The 21052-nt window shown below is 46.9% G+C and overlaps 1 pseudogene; it reads right to left on the bottom strand.

Annotated features, from left to right (window-relative positions):
- LOC138296732 (glutamine synthetase-like) overlaps nucleotides 1–20824 on the bottom strand; it is a 107887-nt pseudogene extending 87063 nt beyond the window's left edge.
- Nucleotides 20825–21052: the final 228 nt, after the last annotated feature.

Here is a 21052-nt window from a genome sequence, read left to right as displayed (position 1 = left end):
TCCTGGCAGGGGTGGATGGTCTCTTCCCCCCTCTGCCTGGTGGTGCAGGCTCCTTCCCCTTCTTCCCAGCTGGTGCAGGCTCCGTCCCCCTCCTCACAGTTGGTGCAAGCTCCTTCACCTTCTTCACAGCTGGTGCTGGACTCTTCCTTTTCATCCCAGGTTGTGCTGCCTCCTTCTCCTTCAGTATTGTTGGTCTGGTATCCCTACCACCATGAGTAGGTGGTGCTACCACTGTCCCCATGGACTGTTTGGCTGAGGTGCTGGGCTGGGTCCTTGGTACCCTGCCCATACGTGCAGGACGGGGGGAGGGGTACGAAGAGGTCAATCGTGGAAAGGAAAAGCTTTTTAGGTACATTGGGGCAGGAAGAGGGAGGAGTAATGGGAGTGGATGATGAGGGAGTGGTCGTCGGAGGTGTATGTCTACTGGAATTGGGTGCAGGTGCATGGGCTGTATGCTGTTGTGAGGTGGATGGCTGTTTGGTGTCTGAGTGATTGCATTTATGTCCTTTAGGATGGGGGGAACACGGTGGGAGAGGACACAGGTGACGCGCGCATGGACGTTGTTGAGGTGTCTGCCAGTGAGGTGTGTGTTCTACTTGCTGTGGTGATGATGCTGGTAGTGGATATTGATGTAGTGCATGCAGGTGTGAGTGTAGACATAACTGGGTGGGAGGTGGAGGAGGAGGAGGAGGGGGAGACAGTGGATGTTGTTGTGTCTGCTACTGAATGGTGTTTGTGTGAGTGCCTGTGGTATGAAGTGTGGTGCTTGTGTTTGCCTGTGCCCCTCTTGGGTGTTGTCTTGTGTGCATGCGTGTCTGTCTGTGTTCTTGGGATGGGTTGGGGTTGAGGAGAATGGGACTGGGAATGCCCTCCAGGAATGCATTGCATTGCTGCATCTGGGATGCCAGCCCCTGGATCGCATTCACAATGGTTGATTGCCCTACAGAGATGGATCTCAGGAGGTCAATAGCCTCCTCACTCAGGGCAGCAGGGCTCACTGGGGCAGGGCCTGAGGTGCCTGGGGCGAAGGAGATGCCCACCCTCCTGGGTGAGTGGACACGGGCAACTCGTTGAGGTGCTACTGGGAGGGCGGTGCTGGTACGTGGGTGACGTCTGTACCTGCAGCTGGGGAGGTCACAGCGGTGTTCACTCCCACCAGGGAGCTCCCATCGGAGGAGGTATCAGAGTCTGTGTTGTCCCCTCCAGTCTCTGCTGTGGTGCTCCCCTCGCCCTCCATTCCACTGGTTCACACAGCATCGGTGGACTCTGCCTCCAGGGTCCTGTGGGATGCAGCTCCCTCTGTCGTCGGTGCCTCTGCTCCTCTGCCAGATGATGCTATTGCACATAAGGACAGAATGACAAGAAAGTGGAGGGAGAGAGAGAAAGGATACACAGGGTCAATGACTGCACCAACACCACTGTTGGCATATAAAGCACCCTCACACACAGGGAACAGGCCTATGCACTATGCATGGCACTACCAGTGAAATGGCTAGTTACCGAGGAATGAGGAAGGGCACACACCACCAACTGCAGCACACCTGGGACCCATGCAGCCCTGCCCAGAAATGAATTCTAACAAGCTAGGTAAACAGTATTTTACATTCAAACCCTTAGCCACCAGAGGACCTATGCTGCTATGTCTGGCCTGGCCTAGGGGCACCCATGGACACACAACCACCACCCGGATACCACTCCACCAGCCGTAAGTTGTAATGATAGCCACTGTACCCACCCCATTGTGTCTGCTGTGATGCCATCAAGCGCCCATCCAGCTCAAGGTAGGCCAAAAACAGTATGCGGGCCATCAGGGGAGTCAGAATCCAATGGGCACCCCTTCTTCGTTGGGAGGCCATCACCAGCTGGGCCTCTGCGGTCTTCCTTGCCAGGGTCTCAGGTCCTCCCACCGTCTCCGACAGTGGGTGCTCCACCTGCCATAGACCCCCAGGGTCCGCACTTCCTTGGCGATGGCACGCCATATTCCCTTCTTTTGATGGCCAATGACCTGCAGAGGCAATACACACAGGAGAACAACATTAGACAAACAGACCAGCCTGTCACACAAATGGCCCACCATACTCATTTGCATCACCATTGGCACACACATAGCCCAGCCCACAACATGTACACCGCCAAGAGGATATCCACCAACCCCCCTTACACAAGGCCTTCACACACACCTCCATGCATTCATGCCACATGCATTGTGCCCACAGTGTACTTACCTGTTGGTCTGGAGGCCCATACAGCAGTCCATACTGGGTAGGACCCCATCCACCAGTTGCTCCATCTCCTCAGAAGTAAAGGGTGGGTCCTTTCCCCGGTCACACAGGCCATGGTAGGGTCCAGACACGGGTCACAGCAGCACATGCAGTGTAGGTCCTCTCCCATGGAAGGTCAGGAAACAAGTGAGGAATCAGATAGAAAATGGCAGTCACGTCCGTAGTGGTGCATACTGTCACCGCCTGCATAGATCACCAAAGGCCACTGTACCCTATAGAGCCTAATATTAACCAATGAGGAATAGCACAGTGGTTCACGACCGCCTACTGCCATGGTGCAAAACGTCGGTGGCATTACCTCACTTCCACCTGTCCCTCCTCACAGGACAGGTGGTCGCCATTTCAGGAGTGGTGAACAGGCCTATCAATATTTACTGCGTCACTGGATAAATAGGGACATACTTTATAAATTACACTGTCCCATAACATGTTTGCATGATGTGGACTGCTGTTCTGGCTCCATTGTTCCGTTTGTGACAGCCTACTCACTCTTGTGTCCCTTAGATACCTACCACTGCAGATGAATAGGAGATGGAGACATCCCCCCGTGTACAGACTCCTGGAGGACTTGGCTACACTGGAGGACAGGCACATAATACTCACCTATAGACTGGACAGGGCCACAATCACAGAACTGTGTGACAAATTAGAACCTGACCTGATATCAGCTATCCATCAGCCCACTGGGATCCCCCCTTTTGTGCAGGATCTATCAGTGCTCCATTTCCTGGCAACTGGTTCTTCCCAAGTGACAGTGGGCCAGGCAGCAGAAATATCACAGCCAATGTTCTCAATCGTGCTAGTAAGAGTCTTGTCTGCCCTGATAAAACACATGTGCAGCTACATTGCTTTCCCCCAGGTTGAGGATTTGGCTACTGTGAAGGCCGGGTTTGTTGCAATGGGACATATCCCCACTATAATTGGGGCGATTGACGGAACACATATTGCATTTGTACTCCCCGCCAGAATGAACAGGTGTTCAGGAATCGTAAGAGTTTCAAATCCATGAATGTGCAGATGGTATGCTCGGCCGAACTGTACATCTCCCACGTCAATGCTAAGTATCCAGGGTCGGTGCATGATGCCTTTGACCTGAGAAATAGCAGCATCCCAAATGTGATGTCCCAACTACAGAGGCACAGGGTGTGGCTATTAGGTGAGCCCTGGTTCCCACCCAGTATATGTTGGTGTATGTCTATGGTGTTGGCCATATAGGCTAGTGTTTGGCTAAATGTTGTTCCTCAATATTTGCAGGTGACTCTGGTTACCCAAACCGAATTTGGCTGCTGACCCCTGTGAGGAATGCCAGGACAAGGGCTGAACGACGTTATAATGAAGCACATGGGTGAACCAGAGACCTTTGGCCTCCTGAAGGCCAGGTTCAGATGCCTCCATCTGACAGGTGGATCCCTGTGCTACTCACCCAAGAAGGTCTGCCAGATAGTAGTGGCATGCTGCATGTTGCACATCCTGGCCCTCAGACGCCATGTACCTTTTCTGCAGGAGGAGGAGACTGGAGATGCCCCTGTGGCAGCAGTGGACCCTGAGGACAGTGAGGAGGAGGAGACATAGGATGTGGATGTGGACAACAGAACATCAGTGATACGTCAGTACTTCCAATGACACACAGGTGAGATGGTACAACTTCACATTTCTATGAGTATTGGTGTATTTTGTGTTGCATTGGCATGCTGGCATTACCCACTTCTTTGCCCTACTTGCTGTTACCTATGGATATTCATTTTGCAGGTGTTGGTGATATGACAACATTCTCCTGGTGTGATCACAACAGCCAGCTACAGGTCATTAATTCTGTGCTCATACTACCTATAGTTCATTTGCAATTATTGTAGCTGTTTCAGTCAATACAAATTTGCAATACATGAAATACTAGTAGTCAAGTTTTATCCAAGGGTGTTTATTGTTGTGTAATATATAGAGGGGAAAGTGCAATGGAATGGGGTGATGATGGAGGAAAGTCATGGATACTGTTTCAGTCTGTTTGTAAGACATGTGCATTGTCCATGAGTACATAGGAAGGGGAGTAATTGCAGTTCAAGGTGGACAAGGTGACTGAGTGGGACACAAGTGGACAATCAGGAGAGTTTCATTTCCTGGTGGTGGTCTTGGCAAGTGTCTCTGTCTTCTGTCTGGTTCGCAGGGAACGTTTGCGGGGTGGTTCACCTTCTGCAGGGGTAGGGTTGCTGGTGGCCTGTTGGTCCTGTTGCGGGGGCATCAAAAACTGATGGATTCAACCCAGATCTGTGACTGGGGTGAATGTTTGATTTGCTCTGCATTCCGTCCATCATCTGTTGTTTTTGCATTTGCTGCCCCGATTAGGAAGGGTATGCCCAGACGTGGGTCCTGTGCTTGCAATGTCACCAGAATCAAGCTAGCCTGGCTGATGAAGGGTGATACCCGGAAACCACTCCCAGGATGCTTGTTTCCAGTCTAGGGAGGACCTGGCCTGGCAGTTCGGGCTGGACTGTTCCCATGGGGAACAGGGTCAAGACTGATTTGCATTTGGCTGGGTCCAAACTGTAATGTCATGGCAAGCAAAAAAACTGATGGATTAAACCCATATCTGTGACTGAGGGTGAATGTTTGATTTGCTTTGCCTTCCGTCCATCATCTGTTGTTTTTGCTCCTGGCCACTAGCGGCAGCAGAAGTGGAGGGCTGTTCAGATGACTGGCTATAGGCAGAAGCCCGCTGGTGTGCTGTTGCCTACCTCATGATGTTGGCCATGTCTGCCAGCACTCCTGCTATGGAGATCAGTGTGTTGTTAATGGCCTGCAAGTCCTCCCTGATCCCCTGATACTGTCCCTCCTGCAGCCGCCTGTTCTCCTGCAAGTTGTCTAGGATCTGGCCCATCGTGTCCTGGGAATGTTGGTAGGCTCCCAGGATCTCAGAGAGTGCCTCCTGGAGAGTTGGTTCCCTGCTCCTGTCCTCCCCCAGGCACACAGCAGTCCTCCCAGTATCCCTGTTGGCCTGTGCCTCTGTCCTCTGAACGGTGTGCCCACTGCCACTGACCCCAGGTCCCTGATTGTCTTGTGTGCGAGGTGTGGCCTGGGACCATGTACAGGTGGGTACACTGCTGATTGACGTGTCCTGGGGACAGAGGTGTGGGTACGCTGGGTGGGTGCTATGGTCTTGGATCCTGATGGGGGAGGCTCTGTGGTGGTCTGTGAGTGGGCTTGGGTGACCGGCTGTCCAGTGGTCCCTGATGGGCCAGGTAGATTGTCCAGATCCTGAAGTGCAGAGTAACTGTCATCATTGTGGGCCTCTTCTGTTGGGGGACTGGATAGTGGTGGCACCTCTTCTCCAGTGACATTGGCTGGAGTACCTGTGGGGATGTAAGTGATGTATTATGCTTCAGGTGTCTGACATTTGTACGTCTGTAGCTTCCCCTCTATGGTTGTTATTCCCCTGCCAGCTCTTGCTTGTGTATGTTGGTGTATTGTGGTTATGTTAGTTTACCCCATGCTGTGCATGCTTTGGTGATGTGTATCCGAGCAGGGCTGGGAGTGGTGTACAGCATTGGTACAGCATGCAGGGCTTGGCACTGGGATTAGTGAGATGGGATGGTGTAGTGTGTGGGATGTGGTGGAGTAATGGGAGTGAGAGGGAGGGTGTGTGATGGCATGCAGGTATGGGGGGGTGATAATTGTTAAAAGTAGACTTACCAGTGTCCAGTCCTCCTCCAACTCCGGCGAGTCCCTCAGGATGCAGTAATGCCAAGACTTGCTCCTCCCATGCTGAGAGTTGTGTGGGGAGGAGATGGGGGTCCATCGCCAGTCCTCTGTATGGCGAGCTGGTGTCTTGCTGCAATGGAACGTACCTTCCCCAGTTGGTCATTCCACCTTTTCCTGATGTCAGCCCTTGTTCTTGGATGGTGTCCCACAGCGTTGACCCTGTCCATGATTCTCCGCCATAGCTCCATCTTCCTTGCTATTGATATCGGCTGCACCTGTGCTCCAAAGAGCTGTGGCTCTACCCTGAAGATTTCCTCCACCATGACCCTTAAATACTCCTCAGTGAAACGGGGGTGCATTTGTGGTGCCATGGGTGTTGTGTGATGTGTGTTTGTGAGGGTGTGTTGAGTAATATGGTGGGATGTGTGATGTGGAGTGCTTGAGGGGTTTATGGGTGTGAGTGGTGATTGGTCTAGTTGTCTTTGTGCTCTTCTTTTCAGTCTTGTGGTGGCATTAGTTGTTGGTAAAGGGTTGTGTGTAAAGTGGGTGTGTGTTTTATAGTGGTGTGGGTGTGTGGGCACGGTGCGTGTATGAGTGTCAGGTGTGTGTATTTGGTATTGGCCAATGTAGTGTTGTTTTGTATGTGGGTGTCAATTGTGAGCACAGCAGTATGTACTGCCAATTGTTTACCGCCATTGAATATCCGCTGTGGTGACTCGTGGGTCATAATGTGATGGGCGTTGTTCTGTTGGCGTAACGGTGTGGGTTTTGGGACCGCCAGTTTATCACTGGCCTTTGGTCTGGCGGATTTGTGTATGTGGCTGTATTCTGTCGGATTGGTGTGTGTGTGTCATAATATGGTGAACGGATATTTGCCACCACAGCGCTAAGTTGGCAGCCGTCAGTGCGGCGCTAAGCATCATTTACCGCCAATGTCATAATGGGAGCCTAAGTCTTATTGGCCCTGAGTCTTCAGAAAACAGGAGGCAAGCTCAATCCAAGCCCTTGGAGAACACTTCTCAGCAAAGTCAGAAGGCAGCAAGGCAGCAGGACAACAGCAGGTCATCAGTCCATCTCAGCAAAGCAGTGCAGATTAGTCATTTGTGCAGCCAGGCAGTTCCTCTTGACAGGTTGCAGGTTCAGGTCCAGAAGTGTCTGAGTTCGTGGGGTCAGGGATACAGTTTATATACCCAAAAATGTATTTGAAGTGGGAGAGACTTCAAAGAGTGGTTTTGAAGTGCACAATGTCCCCTTTCAGTATAGGGCTGTCTGTCAGGGTCCCAGTAGAGGGTTTGCCAGTCCATTGTGTGAGGGCAGGCCACTAACCTTTGAAATGTGTCAGGCGCTCCACCCTTCCAGCCCAGGAAGACCCATTCAGTATGCAGATGAGTGCAGGTGTGACTGAGTGTCCTGTGTTTGTGGTTGTCTGGGTGAAATACACAAGGGAGCTGTCAACCAGCTCAGCCCAGACGTTGATTGGAGACAAGCTGTAAGGCACAAATGGATTTTAAGTGCAGAGAAATGCTCACTTTCTAAAAGTAGCATTTCTAAAATAGTAATATAAAATCTAAGCTCACCAATAAGCAGGATTTTCTATTACCATTCTGGCCATACTAAATATGACCTGGTTACCCCTTTCTGATCAGAATCTACCACTCAAATAGTATATGACGGTAGTCCTAATGGTATCCTATGAAAGCAGCAGGCCTCCCAGTAGTGGAAAACAAATTTAGGAGTTTTCCACTGCCAGGACATATAAAACACACATGCACATGTCCTGCCTTTTACCTACATAGCACCCTGCCCTATGGGTTACCTAGGGCCTACCTCAGGAGTGACTTATGTGTGGAAAATGGAGAGGGCTTGGCAAGTAATTTTACATGCCAAGTCGAAGTGGCAGGGAAACTGCATACAGAGGCCTTGCAATGGCAGGCCTTAAACATAGTTAAGGTGCTACTTGTGTGGGTGGCACAACCAGTGCTACAGGCCCACTAGTAGCATTCACTTTACAGGCCCTGGGCACATGTAGTGCACTTTACTAGGGACTTACAAGTAAATCAGATATGCCAATTGGGAATGAACCAATGTTACCATGTTTAAGGGAGAGAGCATATGCACTTTAGCACTGGTTAGCAGTGGTAAAGTGCTCAGAGTCCTAAAACCAGCAAAAACAGTGTCAGAAAAGTAGAAGGAGGAAGGCAAAAAGTTGGAGGATGAACACCCTAAGGCTGTCAGGTCTAACAGACCCCAATCCCCTTTATGGCTCCTTCACATTTTTTCAGGACCTGGGAACTGAGTCCTTGTGTTCTGTAATGGCAGTTGCAACATTGTTTCTTCATGTTATGGCCACTCAATCAGAGAGCTTCCAATCTGGACTATAAAATGGAAGACCGGAAAAGAAGCTCCCTCATCCAATCTGATTTGTGTAGTATTTGTGAATTTTCAACCAGAGAGAAAGCTTGAGTTTATGGACTATTTGTGGACTACTTATTCAGATATCGAAATCTTCCAAAGTCTAACAGGTTGGCTCAATTTAAGGTCCACAAAAACACTTTCCTAATACTATTGTCTCCAAACGTTACATATAGATTTACACAAAATCAGGCAAAGGCACCTCCTGGAGTAAAATTCTGCTTACAGGCCAAGTTTGGTGTAATTAGGGTCATCTGTATTTTTCTATAGCTCTGTCAAAAACTTCATAGGGGAATTTAAATGAGAAATGTCACTTTTTGTCCTTCCTTCGACCTGTAGCACAAATGTGCAGAAACCTTGGCATGTGCCAAACTCAAAAAAGATAAAGGTTTTTTTTTTAAAGAGCCCTACAAATTCTTGAAACTGCATCAAAGCAAAATACAAAGAAAATATAAGAAATTAAACCTAACTTGAGTAAAGAGGTGCTGTTGCTGCCTCTAATGTGTGTGTGTGTGTGTAACACCCATGTGAAATATTAATATGATTTGCATGAAATTGTGCCAAACTTTTTGAAGGTGAGACAATGTGCAGGTTTCTGAAATTACAAATTACACCTGCAGAACTATAATTTTGCAAACCTCTTTTCATGACTGGGCAGAGCTGGGCCTGAATAAGAACAAACCTCTTTGTGGCAGAGGTTTGGCAAACAACAGAAAATGCTGCAATCACACTGAGGCTTTCTGGAGGAGCATGCTTTAATTAAGCAGTTCTCATGTGTTTGCTGAAGATCCTGCCAGCAGTCATTGTCTGTTGAATTGTTCCGTTCTCCTGTTTGCTATCTTTAGGTTATTATTGTAGACTCTAATTATGTGTATGGCAATTACGTTTCCCAAGGGGCTTTCTAAGTTGCCTATAACGTTGGGAGGTAATTCCACGCCCAGTAAATACGAGACTGCTGGAAGCGGTGTTTACTGGATGCGGTATTAGCCCACCATTCCGGATTTCCTGGAATGGAGGATAATTGCAATTTAGATCCCACTTTGTTTCCTTCTATATTTCTAACAAGGAAAAGGAAACAGAGGTAGAGATCCAAACTACTGTTGTTGACAGGTGTACTTGAAAGAGATCTCAGGGCAAGTTACACCCAGTGCAGATAGTTCAGGTTGTGTGCAGCTCCAATGAAGGGGAGTTAAAATATGGTAAGGTCAATAGATGATTTCCTAATAGATTTGGTGCTCTTAATGGATCTGAGTGAAATTTGGCAGAGACATCGCATGTTTGTTTTTCTCAGTTTTACACAGATCCATTGGTGTAACAGGTTGAATGGGGGCAGGGAGTAAAGAAGTGTTCATTTGCTAATACATTTGGCATAATTAGATGAATCTGCCCAAAATTTGGCAGACATGTTTAAGGTTTAGCTTTCTGTTGGTTATGCCAAGCACACAGTGCAGAATGGGTACATGTTGGGCCAATGCAGTAGCACATAATTAGGGATTGTACCTGTCCCCTAACTGCTGGTCTCACCCCAAGAGTGGGTCTAGAAATTATTGTACACTGTACAAGCTTCCTGTATAAGGCAACTGTTATTCAAGATCCCTACAACATGAGCAAGAGCTAATGTGTCAGGATGTGGAGCAGGTGTGCGACCATCTAGTACCTCCCACATAGCACCTTCATCGCTCAGGGGTCCCAGATGGACATGTCTGTCTCTGGTAACTGACCAGGAAGCCAATTCTGGTGTTCCTGGTAAATTAAAGGGATTTCCAAATCTTGGTAAGCCTTATAATGTGCAGGTGGTGGTACTGCCTTATAAGCCTGAAACTGCCCGGAGGCAGTGTCTGTAGCCTCAAACTCCACCTTGAGGGTTGGAGGAGTCTAAGGCCACCTGCATGATGGAATTAAGACACTGGCAGAAGACTGAAGCAACAGACATCACCTTTCTCATTTGAACAGGGGTGCTCTAAGTCAGGTGTAATAGATGAGGCTGTTCATGAAATCAGCTTCAGAAAAATGGAGGAAGGCATTGACGTAAAGTTATCTGCCTGATTCCTCTTGCATCGATAACCAAGGAGCAGGTGAAGTTTGAAAAAGGTTTGCAGACTGATACAATTTGTCTGTAACAAATTAAAGCCTCTTCAAAGATAAAGGGGTAATCACATAATGTTCTACTTCAGGGTTACTAAGCTGTTGTGCAATATCATTTAGAGATTTCACTGTGTTACATGCCTCAGACACATTTTCCTTCACATACATGTTTCTGGCAATGAAGATATGGATAGAGTACACTATCTTGGAGAGAGGTCCTCGTTTTTTCTACCGCAAGTGCGCCAATTATCTTAAAGCAATTATACAGATGCCCTGCTCCGTGGATAATGGAGGTCAGAAAACCTTAGAAATGTTCAAGTTTGAGTAATCACAAATTCTTCTGCTACTAGTACAGTGTAGACAGTGATGCCTGGATGAATAGGTGCTTTGAAACTGTGATAAAATGAAGAAAACAGGTTAGCCTGATTGTTGTATTATTAAATCCTAATAAAGGGTCCGATCGCCAATGGTGCCTTGGCTACGTAGTTTCTTTGTATTTATATAAATGAGTGTGCACGTTGCTAGGATAAAGTTAACATACTATGTCATAACACTAAACTACACACACACTCTTTAAACCTGTTTAACTAATGTATATTTACTCATGGTTTAAATATGTATATGCATGTACATATATGTGCGCATATGTTTGTGTATTCATGTGTGTATGTGTGTGTGTATATAGATATATATATATATATATATATATATATATATATATATATATATATATATATATATATATATATATATATATATATATGTATATATATATATACATGTGTGTAAGTTATTCTATGCTTAACATGTTCATAGGTCATTTCATAACTCCTAGATCAGTTGCTATACTAGATACTTATGAATCTCTGCTCTCATCTTATATCACACTTATCTACCCATCACCATATGTCATGTCTCTATCAATCTATCCTCCATTCCCACTCTCCCATCCCAAATCCATTCTACTACTTTAATCTCCTAAATAACTCTGCCTAAGCTCTTCCCTCCTCTTCCACATCTAACTCACCCAAACCTCACTTTACTACCATGATCTCCCAAACAACCCTACTATATTCTCCCTCATTTATCTCACCCTGCTACTATGATCTCCCTAACCCTTTCCACAGACTCTTCCCTCCTCCATCCCCCCTTTACTCATCCCAAGCCTAACTCCTACTACCATAAACTCCCAATTAACACCTCTGGATTCTTCCATCCCCCATCCCTCCATTACTCCAGTCAATTTAACTAACAAACTCACATATACGCAGCTCAAATTAACTCATAATAATACTAAAACTGTACTCATGTTTCCCTATACTAATCCACCACTAACTCCTTTTGGGTTCCAGAGTAGCGTGCTACTCGCCGAAAAGCGCTTTGATGCCTCGTCAGGGTAGTAAGCACTATATAAATACTATTACAATACAATACATAAAACAATCCATGAACTTCACTGAAAATTTCAGTTAAAGGTCAGTTATGATTTAGCAACCATAGTTTCACAGTGATTCATGATTTCCTCTCACCATGGACTATCAGATACACAGCCATCTGTATTTATCAACCAAGTCATGTATGATGTCACCAGGCATTGTTCCACAGAATGACCCAGCTAAAAGGCAAAGGACGATAGCATGTATGTATGTATATAGCATATAACTAACTAGGAAGTAAGTAACAGAGAGCTGTATAATTAATGCATGGTGGGGGTTGGAATAACATTGAGTAGGGATTAAAAAAACATTTCACGCTCTCAGGGACAGGCAGATTAAGTGATTTACCCAGACTCACACAATATTGAGTTAACTGTCAAGGCTAGGATTTGAGCCTGGATTCTCAGGCTCCAAACTTGGCAGGTCTAGGAATTAGGCCACACATCCTCCCTTGATAGCGAATGGACTGTTGCTTGTTGCGGCTCAAAGATGCTAGTGGTTAGGGAGGTCTGAGGTGGGAGTGGCCACAGTACATTCAATCTTCTTACCTCTGCACTTAATACTCTATGTCTAGCGGCTATGATCAGCCCTTACCATGTGTGTTGTTGCCTTGATGATGTACTGGAGATGACAGTCACACTACAAAAGGAAGAAGGAGGCCCAATGGAGACCTGCATTGTTGTTGAATTCTGGGGCTGGGAAAAAGAGATGTAAGTCAGTCATTCTGCATGCTCTACCCATTTTTCGCCATGACTTTTCCATTTATTATTATTTTGCACATAAACATTTGAGCCTGGCATTCCCTGTCCCATGACTTATGCTTTCCCCCTGTACAGTCTGTAAGTCACCTTCTTAGAAAGAAGAGTACTGGGTAGGAAACTTACCTACTACTTTGTGGAATTAGAGACAGATGGCAGTTTGCACTATATACCGTACTTAATCCCCATGGACCACATATGTTAGACCTGTCAGCCTTAGGGTGGTCTTCCCCCAACTTTCTGTATTCTTTCTTCATATTTTTCTGATATTGTTTTTTCTGGCATTAGGACTCTGCACACCTTACCACTGCTAAACAGTGCCAAAATGCATGTTGTGTTCACTCCTCTAAACATGGTTATACTTGTTTATCCCCAGTTGGCATTTTTAATGTTACTTACAAGTCCCTAGTAAAGTGGTATTACTTTTACCTGGGTCTGTAAATTAAATGCTACTAGTAGGCCTGCAGCACTGTTTGTGCCAACCACTTACGTAGCATTTGAAACATGTCTCAGGCCTGCCATTGCAAGCCTGTGTGCAGTTTTAAACTGCCACTTCAACCTAGCAAAATAAATATTTTTCCAGGCCCAAACTTTCCTTATTAATTAATACATACATGTCACACATGACCTGGGCCAAAACCTCACTTAAACCTGAATAGACTGTGTCTTGTCTCCACACAAAGCTGCACACCCCCTGTAGTTAGTCTGGAGCAAGGGCCAGGAAGGCAGGGCAACTTCAAAGACATGCCTCTAAAATCATCTCCCCAATTCAAAGACACAACTGGGTATAAATATTGGACCTCAGACACCACTACTTCAGTACTGCCACTCTGATGGGCTGCACTCTGCTGGACTCCTGCTTTGCTGAGCTGACCTGCTGCTGCTTGCTGCCCTCTCACTTGGGTGAATAGGACTGGACCTGCAGCTCTTGAACCTAGAACCCAGAGTCACTCCAAGGGCTACTTGGCTGGCCTCCTGATCTGAAGCCTCAGGGACGTCATAGGGCTCTAACAACCATGACGGCACACCTGGACTCTGCCATCTGTGAGTCTGCCTGCCAGTTGGTGCCACCCAAGTCCTGGACCCTTGGAAGTGGGCATAAGGTGCTTTACTAACTTCTGTGGATCCAGTGGAACTGATGCATCTCCTCTGCTGCGCGACACAACCCCAAGCAGAACCGACGTATCTCCTCTGCCATGTGGATTGGACTTATTGCAAAGACTCATATTGCGGCAGCAATATGCATCATCTTTGGAACCGCCCCTGCACAACACATTCTCAGTTCAGGCTCTGGCACCTCTCATTGATGGCAGCCTCGATGACGATGGCAAACTCTGCATCGTAGCCTCACAGATCATCAGAGCAGGCTCATCGCGCAGACTGTGCGACACATCCCCGACTCTGGACTTTGTATTGCAAGCCCTTATTGACAGGATCCTCGACGTTGTTGCAGGAGTACCTTGCACTGCAACCTTGTCACATCTCAGAACCGGCACATCACTTTGGCTGCACAATGAATCTTTGACGCCAATACAGGCAATGCTCCACAAACCAGGATTTAAGGTACCCTGTTCAGCAGGCCTAACTGAGTCCCTGTAACCAGCCCACACTGCATCACAATTGGCCTGAACTTGTGAACTTGTTCCAGTACGATGTGATCAGATATACACAGTAGGCGCTTTACGCTTTTCGTGCTATTTTCTCTAAAAGATGTAAAATTCAATCTCTCTGGTTCTACTAATTGGATCTTTGTCATTTTGGTCTTGTTTTATTTATTAAAAACACCCTATTATTCTAATTCTGTGGTGTGTTTTCACTGTGTTACTGTTTGCAGTGTTTCACAAATACTTTACACATTGCCTCTATGTTAAGCCTGACTGCTCTTTGCCAAGCTATAAGGGGTTTAAGCACAGGTTAAATTTTGTGTTTGCTTGTGCCTTACCCTGGCAAGGATTGTGGTTGCTGCTTGACCAGGGCTCATACTCCAGTCAACCAACAATCAATTTCTCACAATTGTCATCTGTGCCTCGGAGGTCCACAACCCCACTCCTTGCAACTCCATGCCACTTGGCCTGATTCTACAGAACGTGCAGTCCAATGCTGGTGAAACAAGACATAGGGTGTAGTCTAGCCTACTACTGCTTACTCCTGAAACTTGAGACCTGAGACTTGGGAGAGAGAAGATTGTTACAGGACTCCTTTTCACATGCCATTTCCAAAATGTGCTGCTTTTCATCAATACCATGTATCTATTTTTCATGCGACCAATAGATTTTTACAAAAATAACCTTAGTTACGGTTACCTGCTCATTTGTGCTGTACTCCTTTCCCGGAAGAGTCATCTTCTCATGTTATGTTCAGATCGTTATAGAAAAATAGCTATTTATTCTAAGGCACTAGCATACCTCTTGAATCTTCTACTTAATTATTTCACCAAACCAAGCTTCATCCCTACAAGTTCCTATCCATATTGCTATTTGGGCTTGTAAATGCAGCATATCCCTAATTATGACATAAGCAGCTTTTGCGGGAATTCTTAAGGACTTGTACACGGCGCAGAAGTAATTTCTTAATTTAAGAATACTACTTTTTTGTGAACAAGTTATAAATATTAATAATAAGAGCAGGGACCTGGAGTTTTTTTAGGAGCTCCCCTGAATTCCAGAGTTGATAAATGCCCCTTACGTCCGCCACCCTAAACTTCCTGTTTCATTGTTTCACTTTTGTAGGTCCCCTTGCATTCAGTATTCTTCCTTTCTCCGTGTTTTCCTATATTTCGTCTCCTCCTACTTTCTCACTGTTCTGCCTCTCTCTTTCCTGTCCTGGCTCAAAATATGACAGCGAAAAATATTCCCTGACCCCCCCCCCCAAATGAGTGGTGGTTCCCTAAAATGAGCACGGGTGCCCACGCCTGCTAACACCAGCATAAAGTAACCAGTTTCTGTGGCGTCTCAATGATTTTGAAACAGGCTTTCGGCCGCATTAGATACACTGCATTATTAAATACTTTCAATCATTTGGCTTCCTAATTTTTTTTACTTGAATTGGCTAACGTTTTTCTATAGTTTGCCCTACTTTTGATAGGAACATTATTCATAACAGTCCTTTGCCTCGCGGTGTAATTTTTCCCTTTTTTTAATGTCTCTAACGGTCATAGTTTTGACGGGTCAACCTATTTAACTATGTCTTTAATTAGGCATCTATATGCACGCGACTTAGAGGCGTTCAGGCTGTGCTGTTTTATGGGGTCCGGGAACGTGGACAGTAAATCATCTATGCAGCCTGTAAAAGTAATGAGAGCTGGGCCCATTATTTCAGCATTGCTGCGTCACTGTTAAACTGGTTGAGGTCGGCCGGGGGACAGTTTTGCCAAGTTCCTTCGCTATAAAGAGAGCATTAAAATACCATGACTGGCATAAATAGAAGGTAGCGATGATGTTTTAGTTCTTGCCAAGAGTAAAGCGTGCCGCGGTACCAATGAAAATAAAAGTAAAACAAATTTAGTCAACTGGAAAGGCATAACTTCAATCCTAGCTCGAAGGAAATGGCCAGAACTGGTGTGCGGTAGCTTATGTGACTTATAAAACCTTTTTATTACTTGCCACTTAGCATATAAATTCTGAGAGGTTTGTGCCGGTGAAAGACTGGTTACATTCAGCTCTGCTTTATCATATAGGGCCTGACTTGCGTTGACTATCACGAGCAGCACATTACAAGCAAATGGGATCAGGGGGCCCCGTGCCAATAAAGCATATGAAAAAATGTGTCAGTTAAATCCCTTTGCCCACAGCAATCAGAGTTGTGCAGTAAACCGTTAATTCCATCAAAAATGTAAATTTCATTTTTTTTTTTTCAACATTGCTATTGAGATTGCATTCTAGTACAACAAAGAAAGAATGATTAGTCACCAGGCGGAGCGTACAAAGGCAGTATACATATCACATGAAAAGAACAGTAGTACCAGACCCATTATTATAAATATGGGTGCGAGCCTGTGGTGGGGCCCCCGAAGCCCCACTAATCTAATGCCACACCCTTCAGCATGGTTATCCACTCACCCATCCGTCCTCTGGCACACTTCGACATACTTGTGCACACATTGGTATGCCTGCTAGGATAACAAGGCATCCTCAAGGACGGTCCTCCAGGGACGGCTCTTCGACCAAGTCAGCAGTGGGCGAGGGGACATTCGGAAGCGGTTCGTCTACAATAAGTCAGCCCGCACGGTCCATCAATGTGGCATCTCACGCAGGCAGGATCGGCACCTTCTGCACTCCCCTGGCCTCCTCCATGCTAATCACCTCTCTCTCGCATTCCGCAAACCTCACCAGTTCCTGACTCCATCTATATATATCCAGGTCTCAAGCAGACGTCCAGCTCATAGATAATTGTCTGCGAGCAAGGGTTAGGGCCAGATCTAGGAATCTATCCGGTGCGCTCGGGGAGGCCCAGTAAACTCAGCTATGGACTGAGCACATTCCTACTCGGTGGGTCTATGGACCACCTGGAGGACCAAAGCCTGATATGGGGACAAGATGGAGCAAGACCAGTGAACAGTGACCAGCAGACAGTGAAAATCGCGACGGGTGCAACTGCACCCGTCGCACCCCTGCAACACCGCCGGCTCCATTCGGAGCCGGCTTCTATGTTGCAGGGCCTTTCCCGCTGGGCCGGCGGGCGCTCCTTTGGTAGGCGCCCGCCGGCCCAGCAGGAAAGCCAGAATGGCCTCCGCGGTCTTTTGACCGCGGAGCGGCCAAATGGCGGTGACCGCATGGCGGGCGGCGCGGTCAGAATGAGGGCCATAGTGTGTATTCACCAAGGAGTGAGGTGAGCCTGATGTAAATAGAAAAATTGGATATATTTGAAGTGAGCGTTCCAGGGGCATTCCCGAACCCTCTGTACAGCAGTGTAACTGCCTTCGTCCATCCCGAAATGAGACTGAAGCAGGAGCAAACACAAACCTCCCTGCCTGTGCCAGTGCAGGCATGGAAACTGCTGTGTCCTGAACGGATTACATCAAATCACAAAAGGCACAATATGGTGCTGAGATCTAGCTTCCTGCCCAATTTGGCATATTTCAGTATTTATTTGCTGAAGCCTTGTCCAATAAAGTCTATTAAAAATGCATGGGGATTTTGTATTTTGGGGCCCTGCTTGACGAAGCACCATGAAACTTCCCCTACACAAGTAATAAAAAAGTAGCACCTTTTTGGAATGTGTCATGAAGATTCATCAAATGTTGCCAAAGTTACTAGCAACACAAAAATGCTTTTCCCATGGAAAACACACATACACACATTTACCCCCAGCAAATTTGCATATAGGATGGCGGGAGTAGCAGGTGCTGCGTGGTCCAGAATTAGAGGAATGGTCAGACAATATACTGCTGTAGGTCCGATTTATAGATAATCTATTTGTTATCTAGAGAGGAACAGTAAGACAGGCCAATTTATTTGTTGAACAACTTTTTTTTTTATAACTCTGTTTTTATTGATTTTTAAAAACATACCATCAAAAACGTTACAGTGCAGTGCATATCAAGACAAAGTATAACAAAACCTTCATCTTATGTACCTGATAATCAGATTCTTATAGGACGAGGCAGACACACAGGGGGTTATTCCAACTTTGGAGGAGGTGGTAATCCGTCCCAAATGTGACGGATTTACCACCAGCCGTATTACGAGTTCCATAGGATATAATGGACTCGTAATACGGCTGGTGGTATATCCATCACTTTACTGTCACTTTTGGGACGGATTACCACTTCCTCCAAAGTTGGAATAACCCCCATAGTTAGGTATAATAATCTGTAATACCCTCTGCAATAGATTTTACACTCCACTCGCCCACCCAAGAAAAATCTACCGGAGACAAAATCTTACATGTCTTAAGAATCACGTAGACACAACCTCACCACAGTTGGTTGCCGCTCCTTTAAACAAGACAAGAAGAATTCCATCAGTCATCCTCATCCGTGCTCCCCTCTGTACCTAACTCCTCCACACCAGAGAACCGATTCAGTAATGTCCCCAACGCAATCTCATCCATAAGTGCCCCCTCCCCCTTCCACGACATGCGCATTTGTTGTTCTTCGGCAGCACCCCATTCCATCAAGTCTCAAATCCAGCAAGAGATGGAAGGGCAACCAATGGCCACCTTGTGTTTGGCCAACACTAAGGCCAGTTGAGTGAGTTTATATGGGATATTCCTACCCTGTGGTCTCCTCACAACTCCTAGAAGGCATGTCACAGGCGATACGTCTAGCCCTAGTCCTGTTACCTCCTCCACTCAACCTAATACCTCCCGCTAGAATTGGTGCACCACCTGACAGGACCAGGCAAAATGAAGAAAAGAAGTATCCAACAGCCACATCTAGGACAACTCGCCCCCCTTGCTGGGTCAATCTTATTGAGCTGGGCAGGTGTAATGTATGTTCTGTGCACAAAGTTAAAATGTAATAATTTGAACCTGTGATTGCAGTACACTGCATGCACTAGTGATAACGCCACTGCCCAGTCTGCATCCTCCAGAGATTCTCCAAAATCACGCTCCCATGTCCTGCGTGCAACACTCGTAGGACCTGGTTGGTCCTCCCGAAGGGCCTTATAAAACCAAGTAATCAGATGTGTCTCATTGGCCCAATTCAATAGTCCATTCAATACCACTGATGCCTTAGGGGCCGGTGGAAACCCACACCAGATCTCCTTGGCTACACTCTCCATCTTGGCATATTGCAAGAACTGACCTGGGCCCAGTCCGAACGCATCCCCTAGCATCCGGGAATGACATAAACTCTCAGATGGGGCTTAAGTCTCCCACCACTGCACATCCTCCCAATCTCCAGCCTTCCATTGACATTAAGGTTGCCATATCCCCGAAGGGGGCCAAGTCCCAGATCTTTAACTCTCTATCAAACGGGCACTTTGAGAACCTTCTTGGCCTTCTGCTCCCATATCCAGGCAGTAGTTCTAACCAGATATGGTACATCTGACTCAGACGGGCCACCTGACATCAGTAGTCGCTAGTGTCTTCCCACCCAACAATCCTACAAACAGTCTCTTCTCCCAGTTGTCTGAGTCAGTCGTCCACCGTCTACTTTGCAGCATGCTGCAGGTGCGCTGCATAGCAGTAATATCTAATGTTAGGGATTGCCAATCCTCCCTCCTCCAAATCCCTCATCGGAACCCAACCCTTGGTAGCCCCTCCTGGGGGCACCACAGAGAGAACCCAACGGGTACAGGAGTGACTTCTTCCTATTCACTCAAAGACCGGACACAGATCCAAAACCTCCAACAACTGCAAGAGCTCAGGCACCGAAACACTGGTTTCACGAAGATACACCAGCGCATCATCCGCATATAAAGAGACGGTATGTGTAGCCTGCCCCACTCTGATCCAAATCGCCAGTGGCTCCACAGCTGAGGCAAATAGAAGCGTAGAAAGCACACAGCCCTGCCTTGTTCCCCCGCCAATCTCCCATGCTTCTGAGAGTTCTTCCCCCACCCCAACACGCGCAATGGGTGCAGCATAGAGCAGCCTCACCCACGCACAAAATTGTGGGCCAAACCCCATACCCCGCAGCACTGCTAGAAGATATCCCCATTCCACCGTGTCAAATTCTTTCTCCAGGTCCAATGACACCAGCGCTAGCTCATCTTTCCCACCCACAGTCTCATGCAGCACATGTGGCAAGCAACGTAAATTATAGGTCGTGCTACGACCCGAGATGAAACCACATTGATCTTCATGCACCAATCTCCGAATCACTCCTCAAAGCCTAGTGGCCAATATTGTCAAAGGATCTTCACATCACTATTCAACATTGTAAGCGGGCGGTAGGAGGAGGGATCACAAGGATCCCCCCCAGGTTTAAGCATCAAACAAACAATGCCCTGGCACATGGTTTCCGGCAGGATGTCACGCTGAAGCGCACCTTCAAACACCACTAAGAATTTCTCCCGCAGAAGTAGGGGAATGCTTGATATAGCTCAATCGTGAACCCATCACCCCCTGGTGACTTAGATTTTGCCATTGCCTCCACCGCCTCACTCACCTCCTCTACTGTTATTGCTTTCTCAAGAGCCTCCCTACATTCTGGCTCCAAGCGCAGCAGCCACATGAGCTGTAGAAACCCTGCCAAATCATCATCTGTCATTACCGCACCAGCCCATGATACTCTTAAGTATATCCTTGAGCTTGGTAATCCTCTCATCTTCAGGATTCCTAATATACAATATGGGGGGATTCTCCACTTCTCTTTTTAGGATCCATCCCAAAAATGTACCTGATTTATCTCCCTCCCTATGCAGACGCTGTCTGAATGCTCAAAGTGTTACCTTGCTTAATGTGTCCCAACAGTTATTCACAATTTGTACAGCCGAAG

Source organism: Pleurodeles waltl, chromosome 1_1, assembly GCF_031143425.1.
Source record: "Pleurodeles waltl isolate 20211129_DDA chromosome 1_1, aPleWal1.hap1.20221129, whole genome shotgun sequence".
In the NCBI taxonomy this organism is placed as follows: domain Eukaryota; kingdom Metazoa; phylum Chordata; class Amphibia; order Caudata; family Salamandridae; genus Pleurodeles; species Pleurodeles waltl.
Note: the sequence above shows the minus strand (reverse complement) of the source record. Positions and strands in the feature narration are given on the sequence as shown.